Genomic DNA, 16031 nt, shown 5'->3' with positions numbered 1-16031 from the left:
CAGTTTTGACTATGTAGTTTTCATTGGTCAGTGGTTAATATAAACAATTGCCTTGAATATTGAGAATTGTGAAGCTGTTGGTTAGGAAATCCGTATCAAATGCTGACCCTAAGAAATTGGAGAAAAGGCTAGGAAGGGGAAGGTTAAACACTTTCATGTCAAAGATTGTTGGATGAACCACATGGTATTTTATGGTACTTCAATACAGAAAATCAAGTTTTTGGTGGGAAAGGGATTTCTGAGAAAACTTCTCCCTCTTGGAAGTGAAATTATGGACCTAGCATTTCTTAATAGATCATTGAATATAATTCTGTTAATACAGTGGAACCTTGATTCTCCGTTTTTGGAGGGACCACGGAATAAAAGCGTACAACACGGGAAAACGGAAAATCCGGGAATGAATGAACCATCAACAATTTGGCTAAACATCATAAAAATGGAATGTGTATACTTTTAATCTTACAAACGCCCCTAAACCAAACCAAACTACAGCTCCAATGGGCCTTCTGCCTACCAAGCGACTGCCCTTGGTCTGAAGGCCTGCAGATTACGAGGTGACACATGGTCAGTGTGACGAATCCTCTCGGCCGTTATTCCTGGCTCTCTAGACCAGGGTCGCCATATCACCATTAAATAGCTCCTCAATTAAAGGTAATAGTAGAATGACTGAACATGGAACCAGCCCTCATATCCAGGTAAAAATGCCTGACCTGGCCAGTAATCGAACCGGGGCCCTTCTGGGTGAGAGGCAGGCAAGTTAAACCGCGGGGCTGGCTACAAACTTTTATTACCGGTACGCGACTTAAAAATCTCAAAACTTGACATTCAGTTTTACCGGGAAAACTTCGTCAGTTTCCTCCGGAAACTTCGTCATATTCCTCTGAAAAATTACAGTTCAGCAACTTTGATCAGCCAAATTCTTCGAAAAATCCAATACCGGTACCCGTAACGCCAAGCCAAACAACAATTGACCACAACTAGTTTTTCATTCGCTAATCTAATAAAATAAAGCACATTAGATACAAAAGCGTCCAACATGATGGTAAAAATTATTATTTTTTTTAAATCTTCCATTGTAATTTGGTCACCGGTATACTGTTCTTAGTTTATGGAAATCTTGTACCGCGCAAATTAGGCCTACATCGACTTTTAAAGGTTATGTTGAACTCGAGAATATGGTTTTGAAAGTATCAGTCCTCAAGTTCTCGATTGCATTATATTTATTTCTGCCCGTCACTAATCACAATCAAATTGGAAAGAGAGAACGATTATTCGCAACCTTGAGCTCAGCTGGAAAGCGCGCTTGCTGTAAAAGTCAGTACGAGTGCGAAATGATACAAAATTTTTAAATGTAACATGCGCAAATTAAACGACTGCAGCTTTTATAACATTTTAACACAAAAACATGAAATTCCCAGTCTTAAATTAGGACGAAAACTGTAATAGGCAACCCCAAAACCTGGCATGGCTTTATGTATGTAAGGTGCAACATCTGTTCTGGTCTCGATATCATAATTGTATACTATAACATTAAAATACTAAATTTGTGTTACTTAAGAAGGAGCAGTTTCAATTCCTGCCTGAAAGCCCAGTGACTATACAGTGCCCGGAGGGAAATGCTGAAAAACTGTTCGGCGATACACTCGAAAAAAGTAAAAAAATAAACTTCTAACCGTGGATATAATGTAGACGTTTTGCGAGTACGAACATTTGACGAAACTCGTTCTGTCTTCAAATAGAGCTGTCGAAATGCGCTCTGTCTCCTTCCAATTGTCGTGGGCACTCTGCTTTATGATTTCCGATGATTTTCTAAATAATACTACCCAAATGCGATGCTAGGATGGTCCCTTATGCAGGTTCATAGCCGATCGGTTTTCCAGTACCGTACAGTACTTCTTCAAATTACCGGTACTGCAATGACCGAACGTCAACATCAAGATGCTCAAGTGTGCCGTAGCCGTCCTTTCGTAAGATGCAGTTTCTTGAAAAATGCGTTATCGAGGGTTTAGCGTTGATGGGACTGAAATTTCTGGACGGTTGATCCAGGAAATCGTTTCTTCGAGGAACGGATAATGCGGGATTTTTACGTGATTTAATTATGATGTTCGCGGGACCACGTAATTTGAACGAATAATACGGGAAAACGTAGTTTCCGGGAACGTATAATCGAGGTTCTACTGTATGTATATTGTAGTTTTTCTTATGCCTCTGACAGTAGGTAGAAACTCTTCACTTTTCAGGAGAGATTTCTCATTGCTTCCAAGGTATTGTCTACACTGTTTACTATCCCTTCGATTACTTCAGATTTCGAGAGAATAGTTTTCCCTGGAAAGAAATTATTTATCAAAGTGTTTTAAGTATACTTTCGTGCCAACTGTGTTCTGATCCTGCAACTTTGATGTAAATGTGAAGGAAAAGTGACTAACGAAGTACACTAAGTAGCCAATATTGTGGAAATTCCAATATAAATAAACCCTTCATTATCTTAAAACTACAATTTCTATGGAGAAAATAAACAATCCGTTGATCTGCTCATTGTTCAGGTATTAAATTTCAATGTAATTTACTCATTTATTACTAACACCAATGTGAATAAATTTATAACATGTATGTTTGGTTTACAATCTCAGATATATTGCTGAGCTGTACATGGAAGTTTTTCCATTATTCACAATATGCATTTTCTGCATACTTTCCTGAGTGGATTTCAAATTTAGTGTTTGGAACTGGATGCAAATTAAGAAACATTTAACACTTTGTCCAGGCTTACTGCAGACTAGCGTAGTATATTGAAATGTGGCAGTTGGAAATATTTGTGAAGTTTCGGCTGAAGCATTGAAACGGAGCTTTTACCAAAGTTTTCCCACTGGCCATTTTACAACTTCATTCTTTGGAATCTTGATGGTCCAAGGTGTATTGCATGCAGTCTTCCCTTTAACCACAAACAAAACTTCTCAAAGTTTAGAAGACAAATCCATGTGATGTTTGAAGAGGATGCATTTCCAGTAGATCCAGATGTTGAAAGATGTTTGTCAGTTTATCATAGTTTCTCTTGTAACTTGGCATGAAATGTGGTTGAATGTGGGTACTGCAAGCAAAGGAGGAAGCTTCAATATTCCATTCATTAGTCGCCTGAAACAAGACTGACACCATATCCCCGTTTTTAAGTATGATGTATATATTTATTGTATTTATTGTATTTAGTGAGTGACTGAGTGAGTATGTGGTTTTTTGTTTAAAAAAATAGGAATAGTTTTAACCTAAGGTGAATTAAATTGTAGAAAATATTGTATATACATAATTGTCATATAGTGTGTGTACCATACTTGATTTTGGTACTGATTTTGCTGATGAAAATGTGTTAAGCATTAGAATTAGACTTTGAAACATTGTGCTTCATCATGAAGTAGAAAAAGGTCAAATATAATGCGAGTAGAACAAAATAAGTTGTAGATAAAGTAAACACTGTTTACAGTGTATATTTATGGATTAATCTCTGCATCTTGATTTTAGGACTGGAAATTTTGTAAAAGAATTCTTGCTTTATTACAAGAAATTGTTTATACCACACTCCACATTTATTTTCAATTTAAAACGTTATTCTTTGGGAGGGCAGATAGAAAGTGAGGAGCCTGGCACAAATGGAAAGACCTATCTGTGTCAGCGTGATGTAAAGCAAATTGTAAAAAATAAAACCGTTTTTTTTACATTTCCCCAATGGTTCATGGTGTGGGTTACTGTAGTCAAGTCCTAGTAAGTGGTCCTGAGAGTCAGGATACCAGTTGCTATGGAATGGGAGTGGGCATCTCGGACATATTCAGAGTTATGGCCCTCCTTGTGCTCAGGCGGCTAGGACTATACAATCCACCAATGGTCCCTAACCTGTTGGAGAAGAAATTCTCATTTGGACTATGTAAATAAGGGTAGCATCCTTCACAGAATTTTCACTGAGCATGCTCAGAACGTTTTAAGCAAGCCTTGGACCTGTGGGAGTGAAGTCCCACTTCTATTTGACAGGCGAGGGACTCCTTGAAAATAGAACTAATCAGGGCCAAATCGAGGATTGTGGCGATGGTTATTAAATTCACAAAGGCTTGTAGACTGAACGCTGAAAGACGTATAATGAAAATGTATGTACATGTTCCCCAAGACTATTTCAGCAAGGAAATCCTTAGAACATTCCTTTTTATTTTTAATTTTGGTCATTTTTCCCTTCCTTTTACACAGCACAGGGGAATACGAAGGAAACCATTTTCGCACTGCTCGGGGCGACCTGCGATACTTAGCTGTTTTTTGGATATTGCCAAGTGGTCGCATGAGCCGAGATCAAAACTAAACTTCGATTAGTTGATCCTAGATTCGTGTTATAGAACAAGACGCTGGTCTGATTTCAGTTCATTTCCTGAACTTGGATGAAAACTGATCTCAAATCGATGTTTATACAATTGGCCCTAAGAGTTGTAAGCCAGGATCAGAATCAGAAAATATAGAAAAATAACATGATCAAATTTCGATAAACTCCATTCAAATTCAAGGTAAGATGCAGTTTGTTCTACTTGAAATGCTTCAATTTTGCAAAATATAGGCATGGATTTTATAATTGAAGGGAAGTTTATAATATTTGAAAAGTCTGTATGTTGTACCTCTTGAGAAAAGTAATCAACTGCAACTTGATGCAAACCTTTGTTTATTATATTGGGATGCCACAAATCTTATGAAGTAGAGTCCAAAATAGTCATAAGCAAGAAGATTGGATTGTAGCAAATGAAAGCAAGGTACTGAAATAAAGGGCATGTCCCCAAGTTCATAACACTGTCTCGAAAAAAGTACAAATTTTCCTGCTTCATTTTTCTGCTGCTTTCCAGTTTCTTTGCATGATAAGCACAAGTGATGAGACAATAATTGTACCTCTATATTCACTCTTGAGGGATTTTAGTTGATAAATTTGAATGCAGTTTCAATCATTTGTATTTAGCATAATCAGTGCTCATAATCAAGTAATCCTATGTTGAAAGTGTAGTTGTGATTTACTTGATTATTGAATGTATTTAAAGACTGTCTGTTTTTTTTGTGTTGTATATAAAAATAAATATTTTAAGTCGTGACCCTAGGTAGTAGTATTGTATCTTTATAATGAATCCTTTAGACAGACAAAAGCTACATTACCTGTTGTAGTTGCTCTTTTTCAGTAAACAACCCCTTTCATTAATTGCATAGCTAACTGGTTGCCAGTGATGAGTCCTAGTCCTACATAATGTACAGGAATTTATGCCTCACCAAGTGAAGCAGCCCTTCAGAAATTGCAAGGGTAGCATTACCATTATTGGTGATTAGTAGTAGACCTTGTGGTACAGTGTTTATTTGCCTATAGGGCCCCTCCCCCATTTGTCTGTTTTTATTTCCAAAAATTGGGGTGGGGGTAGTGACGGTCAGTCAGAGACAAGGTCTAGAGATTTCTCGACTAGTGCAGGTACGATTTCTTGCGAAAAATTTACAGATATCTCAAGAGTAGTGATGGACAACGCTCTCGCTCGAGACTCTTGAGACTGACGTCGCAGATCTCGAGACCGATCCTCCTGTACTGCAAGCTGTGCGACATACCAGTAAGTACGACTGTAAACTTGATAGTATATCGTTGATGGTTATGAATTTCATGTTTTTGGTCTGTATTGAACTGAGAATAATATATAAGTAATAATAATAACAACGTAAACGTTTCCACCTTTTCAATACTACAATATATTCACAAAATTACAAATTACACGGTACTAGTTTCGACCCATCTAGGGGTCAACATCAGCCACAAATGATCTTTGCTCCAATACGGCTGATGATGACCCCTAGATGGGTCGAAACTAGTACCGTGTAATTTGTAATTTTGTGAATATATTGTAGTATTGAAAAGGTGGAAACGTTTACGTTGTTATTATTATTACTTATATAGTATATCGTTCTCATGTGAAAACATGTGAGCCAATACATTTTGTCAAAAGCCTGGAAAAGTACTGCATGTTCAACTGTGAACCCATTAATACCCTAGTGAAAACCAATGTCAATATCTTAAACTGTTCACGGCTCATTTGAGGTGGACATCTTAGCTGAATAACCCTGCATAATTTGTGAATAACTGTAGATAGGATGTACACCTACTTGGATACTGGAGGCGTGTATTCAAACTTGAGATGGGGAAGATGTGGTTTGCTACATATGCAACCCCCATTACACATGAGTGGAACGTGTAATCTAAAATGCCTGACTTTGCTCCAATTCTTTCAGCAGGGGTAATGGCAACGCTCTCGAGACGTATTCTCGTGTGTTGCAAGCTTTGCGAAGCGACGTCCCAGAACTACGAGTGTAAACTTTGTAGTTATCAGCGGTTCTAATATGGAAACGTGTGTGACAATAAATTTTGTAAAAAGCCTAGGAAAGCACTGCATGTTGATCTATGAGATCATTAATACCATTAATGAAAGTGAAGATAGAATGCCAGTGTCTTAGAACTTCTTAGCTGAATTACCCGTATAATTTGTTAGTAACTGTTACGAATTAGGATGTAAACCTACCTGGATGCCTCACAATCGTTGTCGCCAGGGTAGCTTCTTGTGATTCAGACCGGGCCGGAGGTGTTCTGTGACTATTCCTCTTCATTTATATTGTGTATTTTTAAGTGTCGGATCATTCCAGAAGTATTTCTGCCTATGTATTTTATTTCTTTTGAATAAACAAACCAGCGGGCTGTGCTATGTGGCATCTCTTCAAAATAAACCGACATCCACGACTTACGTTGCATTTCGGACATAGTCAAGTTGTCACATACAACTAGTAGTATTTCACATTGCACCGTAATACATCAAAGTACGTAATTATGCCGGGAATACTCTATAACATTGTAAGGAATTACATCCGTCACCAAAATATCGGTAAACACAAGCAGTGGTCATACGGTATTGAATGTGGGGTCTGATAACGATGTACACCTATCTGTCGAAAGAATTGGAACAAACTGAAGCATTTTAGATTACACATTCCACTCGTAAGTAATGTTGGTTGCATACGCAGCAAGGCGCATCTTGCCTCGTCTCGAGTTCGAATAATGCACGCCTCTAGTATCCAGGTACGCGTACCTACAGTAACCGTCAGGTTCTGTACTTAAATCACTCATTCGTGTACCTACCAGTGCATACAGTGCCAGAATGCGTATCCTTTATAATTATGTTATACTACGTCAAAATAGAACTCGGTAAAAATGAATGCCTTAGTCGCTTGCTGACACGTATTTACGAAATGGAGAAGGCCCGTGGTTGGCTATTCGCATACTCGGCACAAACAACATTTAGCTCCGACTACTTGTAGACCTACGACACGCTGCTCGCCGCAGAATGCGGGGACAACGCTCTCGAAATTTCTCGCGAGAAACTGTGCTTGCGCTAATCGAGACCTAGTCTCAGACTGCCCATCACTACTAAAGAGCATTGTGTGGCAAGCAGTGTGTCGTAGGCGTATAGATAGGTGTAAATACGCACTTGCCTTTGTTTTACGTCACACAGACACAGGCCTTACGGCGATTATAGGATAGGCCTGGAATGGGAAGGAAGCGGCCTTGGCCTAGTGATGGGCAACGCTCTCTCGAGACCGATCCTCCTGAAGGGCAAGCTGTGCGACGTACCAGTAACTACAATAAGACTGTAAACTTGATAGTATATCATTGCTAGTTATTGCGTGAAATAACATTCTCATATGAAAACGTGTGAGCCAATATATTTCATCAAAAGTCTGGAAAAGTACTGCATGTTCAACTATGAACCCCTTAATACCATTAACGAAAGTGAAAACCGAATGTCAGTATCTTAAATTGTTCACGACTCATGTGAGGTGGACGTCTTAGCTGAATAACCCTGCATAATTTGTGAATAACTGTAGATAGGATGTACACCTACTTGGATACCAGCGTCCCAGTAACTACTAGTGTAAGCTTGATAGTTATCATCAGCAGTTCTCATATGGAAACGTTTGTGACGATAAATTTTATCAAAAGCATAGGAAAGCACTGCATATTAAACTATGAGCTTCTTAATACCATTAACCAAATTGAGGACAGAATGCCAGTATCTTAAACTGTTCAAGAGTTATCTCAGGTGGACTTCTTAGCTGAATGACCTGTATAATTTGTTAATAACTGTTATTAGGATGTAAACCTACCCGGATGCCTCACACTCGTCGGCAGGGTAGCTTCTTGTGATTCAGACCGGGCCGGAGGTGTTCTGTGACTATTCCTCTTCATTTATATTATGTGTGTTTAAGTGTCGGATCATCCCAGAAGTATTTCTGCCGACGTATTTTACTTCTCTGGAATAAACAACACAGCGGGCTGTGCTATGTGGCATCTCTTCAAAATAACAGACATCCACGACTTACGTTGCATTTTGGACATCGTCTACAAGTTGTCGCGTACAACTAGACACAATTACGCATTGCACTGTCATTTTTTAAATGACATTAGTTCGGGGCGTCGACCTACAGAGATATTTTGCCCCTACTTGCACCATGTGATAGGCCTATGAACCTGCGTGTATTTGGAATGGAGGAAGTGTGGAGTGCTGAATGTGAGGAAAGGAGCGTTAAGGACGACACAGACACCCAGTCCCCAAGCCAGGGATATTAATCATTAATTAACAATCAAAAACCCTGACCCAGCCGGCAATCGAACCCGGGGCCGTCGGGTGACAGGCCGGACTGCACTGTCATATACCAAAGTGCCCCTAATTACTATTATTATTATTATTATTATTATTATTATTATTATTATTATTAACAAATACATCGCAAATGGGAAATAACCCGGTGGCAATGGTCACTTACAGTAGTGTAATAATAACCAGCATAGTGATGTAGGCAAGTTTTCCTTCGTAAACAGGACCATAAGGGATTGGAATAAATTACCTGCAGCAGTCTTGATAGATACCCTTCCGGTATCAAATCGTTTAAGATGATGATTTGTGCTAGTGTAAAATGAAAAGTAAAGCTGTAAACGATGGACACTGAATTTGTGATTTTCTGCTGGATTTAGAATGTTAAACTAGTATTTCTTCTAATATTTTCTCTCCATGGAATTGCTTGTTGTACTCTTGTTGTAGTTGTTGGGTAGTTATGTTTCAACTTTAATATCACTTGTAGTGTTCCCCACTTTCCCACAATACATTGACACTACTTACATATTTCATCATCTTCTCATTTGCCTCACGCCCTCCATAACGCCTCTTCTTCAACCAAGACACATAGCTACCGTTTATTCTCATCTCCCCCTCCACCGATCGCGTGTACATTTTCATTGATGTCCATATCAACACACTGTCGTCCCTCTTAATCTTTTGTTTACGATTTCAATGACATTTTGAGCTCTCTACATCCCCCATATACGTTGCTCAGATATTTCTTTCCATCTGTCCAAAGTCCCACACTCTCACATATATCCACCCCTCCGTCGTTCCACTGCCCTCTCCTGCTTATCCCTTATATGTTGGTCCGGTGTGTATGTTTTGTAGAAGTCGCTGAGATCGGCCACTCTAGCGTGAAGATTAGTATACCTTGTGTCCCTGTGCTTTTCCTATATCTCCTAGTCTTGTATACATATTTCCTCACTCTCAGTTGTCTAGGTGATACGTCCTTTCATGAACTACTTCAAGTGCTTTGAAACCATTTTGTGAGTCCGCTGCATGGTCTACTTCCCTCAATCTTCAAGTACTTGGTACTCAGAACAAATTGTGAACTGTATTGGTGTACTACTTTATTGGAATTGTGTCCGCGTGTAGAACTAGTATAAATATAATACAGTATTGTGACTGGGTGAAATAACGAGCCCAACTCAACATCACGAACAGAACAAAACATCACTTGTAGTGTTAAGCTAGTAGGAAGTTCAACCTATAGTACTGTAAGTAATGGAAATACTTAAGTTGTGTGTGAATTTATGTATAATGCTGCTGGATTTAGAAAGGTAAACTAGTAGTATTTCTTGCCATATTTTCTTTCGTTGTTGCTGTTGTCATAGTTGTAGGGTAATGATGGTTTAACTTCACTTTATTATCACTTGTAATGTTAAGCTAGTAGAAAGTTCAACCTATAGTATTGTAAGTAAGCGGTAGTGTTAAGAACTGGAAATACTGAATTTGTTTATGATGGTGCTAAATTTAGAATGTTAAATTAGTAGCACTTCTTGTAATATTTTATTTCCATGGAATTGCTAAATACTGAATTTGTTTATGATGATGCTGGATTTAGAATGTTAAATTAGTTGTACTTCTTGTAATATTTCCTTTCTATGGAATTGCTCGTTGTACTCTTGTTGTTGGGTAATTATGCTTTAACTTTACATATACGCGGATTCTCTATAACATTGTAAGGAATTATTTCCTTCGTCACCAAAATATCGGTAAACACAAGCAGTGGTCATAATGTGATATTGAATGTTGGGTCTGATAACGATGTACACCTATCTGTCGAAAGAATTGGAGCAAACTGAAGCAGTTTAGATTACACATTCCACTCCTGCGTAATGGTGGTTGCATATGCAGCAAGGCGCATCTTTTACCTCGTCTCGAGTTCGAATAATGCACGCCTTTAGTAACCAGGTACGTGTACCTACAGAAGCCGTCAGGTTCTGTACTTAAACCACTCATTCGTGTACCTACCAGAGCACACAGTGCCAGACTGTGTATCCTTTATAATTATGTTATCCCCCCCCATGGCACTACAGCCCTTGAAGGGCCTTGGCCTACCAAGCTACCGCTGCTCAGCCCGAAGGCCTGCAGATTACAAGGTGTCGTGTGGTCAGCACGACGAATCCTCTCGGCCGTTATTCTTGACTTTCTAGACCGGGGTCGCTACCTCACCGTCAGATAGCTCCTCAATTCTAATCACGTAGGCTGAGTAGACCTCGAACCAGCCCTCAGGACCAGGTAAAAATCCCTGACCTGGCCGGGAATCGAACCCTGGCTCTCGGGGTAAGAGGCAAGCACGCTACCCCTACACCACGGGGCCGGCAATTATGTTATACTGCGTCAAAATAGACCTCGGTAGAAATGAACACCCTAGTCGCTTGTTGACACGTATTTACGGGAGAAGGCTCGTGGTTGGCTATTCGCATACTCGGCACAAACAACATTCAGCTCCGAGTACCTGTAGGTCTACGACACGCTGCTCGCCGCACAATGCGGTGACAAAGCTCTCGAGATCTCTCGAAATTTCTCGCGAGAAATAGTGCCTGCGCTAGTCTCGAGAAATCTCGAGATCTAGTCTCAGACTGCCCATCACTACTTGATAGTATATCATGGGCAGTTATTGCGCGAAATAACGTTCTCATATGAAAACATGTGAGCCAATAAATTTTTCAAAAGCCTGGAAAAGTACTGCATGTTCAACTACGAACCCCTTAATACCATTAACGAAAGTGAAAACAGAATGTCATTATTTTAAACTGTTCACGATTTATTTGGGGTGGACATCTTAGCTGAATAATCCTGCATAATGTGTGAATAACTGTAGATATGATGTACACCTACTCTGGATACTAGAGGCGTGCGTTATTCGAACTTGAGACGGGGAAGATGTACTTTGCTGCATATACAACCCCCATTACACATGAGTGGAACGTGTAATCTAAAACGGCCGACTTTGCTCCAATTCTTTCAGCAGATGTGATGGGTAATGCTCTCGAGACCGATTCTCGTGTGCTGTGAGCTGTGCGACGTCCCAGTTACGAGTATAAGCTTGATAGTTATCATCAGCAGTTCTCATATAGAAACATGTGTGACAAATTTTTGTCAAAAGCCTAGGAAAGCACTGCATGTTGAACTATGAGCTCCATAATAGCATTAACGAAAGTGGACAGAATGCCAGTATCTTAAACTGTTCAAGAGTTATTTCAGGTGGACTTCTTAGCTGAATAACCCGTATAATTTGTTAATAACTGTTATTAGGATGTAAACCTACCTGGATGCCTCGCAATTTTTGTCGGCAGGGTAGCTTCCTGTGATTCAGGCCGGGCCGGAGGTGTTCTGTGACTATTCCTCTTCATTTATAGTATGTGTTTTTAAGTGTCACATCATCCCAGAAGTATTTCTGCCGACGTATTTTACTTCTTTGGAATAAACAACACAGCACCCTGTGCTTTGTGGCATCTCTTCAAAATAACCGACATCCACGACTTACGTTGCATTTCGGACATAGTCTTCAAGTTGTCGCGTACAACTAGACACAATTACATATTGCACTGTCATATACCGAAGCACCTAATTATTATTATTATTATTATTATTATTATTATTATTATTATTATTATTGTTACCGTGTTTTAGCGGTAGGTAGAGGTGAAAGAAGGTGCGGGTGTGAACGGGTCTCAAGCTACGAAAGTAAAATTAATTTAAAATTTAACAAGGTTATATTTTCTTTTCAAAATAAGGAAATAACAAGCATGGCAGGTACAAAGTAGCAAGTCAAAAGGGTAGTTACAATATTTACAGGATTTGGGCTTCGCGCCCTGACTTCACAATGCTTGGGCAATCAGCTCAGTTTTACCCCAAACACAAGTTTCAACAGAGGGGCAGAAAACCCCATTCATGCCTAGGAGCCCTTGCTCCAAATTACACTGAAAAGCCTCCACGAGGCATACAACACTCAATTTTCAAAAAGAGCCACTCGCTCTCAACTTTAAGCCTCTCAAAGGCCACACCAAACTCCACCTTCGAGTTGTCCTCACTGGACATAGACACAGGGGTAAAATACCCAACCTACTGAGGTCTATTAAATGAAAAGGGGCAATTACATGACCTCTAAAATAACAATTTGAGAGGAGGCGATCTGCACTCCTAATACACTTGTTTTTAAAACCTAATCTGGCTCTAGGCCACTAATGCAAGGGCTAATCCCATACTACAGAGGTGACTTTAGAAAAGAACAATTTGTTTTACGTTAACGAAGAATAGGTTGAGAAAAATAAGTTCACCTCAAAACAATATGATTGGGAGCTCGAGAGGGTTAAGCACTCTCTATCCCGATATGCAGTTTCAAAGATGGAATAGATACAAGTTCCTTTACATTTTAAGGAAGGTTACATAATGGAAAAACTTCGGACTCGCCCCGAGAGTTAAACTGCTGAGCTAGCAAAGAAAGAAGTTATTAAGTGGCCATTACCTTGTTGTTGACCGCCGCCGAAGGAAGAGGCGCTTCCCGCCCCCTGCTATGTACTTTACACACTGAAAGATGGAACTGAAGTGGCCCGGAGACCCAAAAATCAGCAGTTTATATCCTCTCGCGGAAGGTTCGAGGCGTTAGGGGAATGAAAACACCCTCCCACAAGAACTTTATTGGGTAGGATACAGCAACATATTCAAGTTGGGGGAAGATAGATCCAATTGGTCGGAAATTAATAAAAAAAAAATCGGGATTGGCTAAATACAAAACAAGGGGAAAGAGAGGGGTATACAGCCAACTTAAACAATAACAGAAAGAAATTTAACAAGAAACAAACTTTTGAAATAAAAATTTCTTCAAAAAACAGTTCTTTCACTCCGCACTAGGGTGCACTATTGTTGATCTACAGTAGTGTCCTCTAGAAGAGAAAGTTCACACTTCTTACTACCAGCAAAACAAAAATACGTCGAAAATGACACAGTTCAAAAACTCCAAAATTTCCAGGTAGAGACATCTTCTGAGAAACTTGAAAATTAATACCGTCCATAAAGTTCAGACTTCCTCCAGCAGAGGAGTTTCAATTGGCGCACATTTTAAATTAGCGGCGTGGAGGTGTACCGCCCGGTACAATTATTATTATTATTATTATTATTATTATTATTATTATTATTATTATTAACAAATACATCGCAAGTGGGAAATATCCCGGTGGCAATGATCACTTACAGTAGTGTAATAATAACCAGCATACTGATGTGGGCAAGTTTTCCTTCGTAAACAGGACCATAAGGGATTGAAATAAATTACCTGCAGCAGTATTTGATAGATTCTCTTCCGGTATCATATCGTTTAAGAAGATGATTAGCGCTAGTGTAAAGTGGAAAGTAAAAGCTGTAAACGACGGGACACTGAATTTGTGATTTTCTGCTGGATTTAGTGTTAAACTAGTAGTATTTCTTCCAATATTTTCTCTCCATGGAATTGCTTGTTGTACACTTGTTGTTGTAGTTGTTGGGTAATTATGCTAACTTTACATATGACGCGAATACTCCATAACATTTTAAGGAATTATTTCCTTCGTCATCAAAATATCGGTAAATAAAAGCAGTGGTCATAATATGATATTGAATGTGGGATCTGATAACGATAACCTGATGACCTGTCGAAAGAATTGGAGCAAACTCAAGCATTTTAGACTACACATTCCACTCATGCGTAATGGTGGTTGCATAGACAGCAGGGCGCATCTTGCCTCGCCTCGAGTTCGAATAATGCACGCTTCTAGTATCCAGGTCGGTGTACCTACAGAGCCGTCAGTTTCTGTACTTAGCCTATTCATTCGTGTACTTACAATACCACTGCATACAATGCCGGAATATGTAACCTTTATACTTACGTTATACTGCGTCAAAATAGACTTTGATAGAAATGAGAGAAATGAACGCCCTAGTCGCTTGTCGACACGTATTTACGAAATGGGTTAGGTCCGTGGTTGGCTATTCGCATACTCGGCACAAACAACATTCAGCTCCAACTATCTGTAGGCCTACGACACTGCTCACCGCACAACGCTCTCGAGATCTCTCGAAATTTCTCGCGAGAAATAGTGCCTGCGCTAGTCTCGAGAAATCTCGAGACCTCGTCTCAGACTGCCCATCACTACTTTGGCCTTCATTATGGTACAACCTCAGCATTTGCCTGGTGCGAAAATGAAAACCACTTCAGGGCTGCCGATGGGGTTCAAACCCAATACATCCCGGATGCAAGCTCACAGCTGTGCGCCCCTAACCGCACGGCCAACTCGCCTGGTAAATGTCAACAAGGGACAAGGGCGTTCATTTCTACAGAGGTCTATTTTGATGCAGTATAACATAATTATAAAGGATGCGCATTCTGGCATTGTATGAAACAGTATGTACAGAAACTGACAGCTACTGTAGGTACACCCTCCTGGATACTAGAGGCGTGCATTATTCGAACTCAAGACGGGGCAAGATGCACCTTGCTGCATATGTAACCACCATTACACATGAGTGGAATGTGTAATCTAAAATGCTAGAATTTGCTCCAATTCTTTTGAGAGGTAGATGTACATCAGGGGCGCTTAGCCGGCGCCTGTTGAGGCTAGCTGGGCTGCCATGATGTAAATGTGGACAGCTTACGTAAAAAAGCATGTCACAGTGAAGCAACAGCAGACGCACTTTGCAGGGAAGGGAGGGAGCATTGACGTTCAGCTCTCCTCCACTACTAAGCGAAATGTTGATTGGAATGCAGTATTTAAAATCGCTATCATTCAAAGAAAAAAACAAGTTATAGTTTTTTTTGGTTACAAACTACAGTACGTACAACACTTTAGTGATGCCTGGTTTTATGGGGGTGAGAGGCAAGGAGGGAGCTCTCCTGGTTCCGGTAATACTGCCAACTGAATGGAAATGAAATCTGAATTGAATCGATAATATGATTGATCGATATGAATTTTCTAAACCTTTATTATCTTAAGCCAACAACTTGCACACACATTATGTAACATTATACAGGATGTATCAAAACTTGACTGCAAAAATTTAGGAATGGATTCCTCGCATAGAGAGAAGAAAAAAAGTTTGACAACATGGGTCCGGAGACGTATACTTCGATTTATTCAAACTTTTGTACATTTGCATCCTACGTCTGTAATGACATCTCAAACACTTTGGGCATGTATCAAAGGAAATGTTCAAAGTGACTACCTTCAGCTGGAAAACAAGCCTCCGCTCGTCGTCACATGGAGTTACGCATGCAATCAAAAATGCCTGGTGTAGTGCATACTGCCTGAGAGATTGTCACAATGCATTCACATAAAG

This window comes from Anabrus simplex, chromosome 3 (assembly GCF_040414725.1).
Source record: "Anabrus simplex isolate iqAnaSimp1 chromosome 3, ASM4041472v1, whole genome shotgun sequence".
Classification (NCBI taxonomy): domain Eukaryota; kingdom Metazoa; phylum Arthropoda; class Insecta; order Orthoptera; family Tettigoniidae; genus Anabrus; species Anabrus simplex.
Note: the sequence above shows the minus strand (reverse complement) of the source record.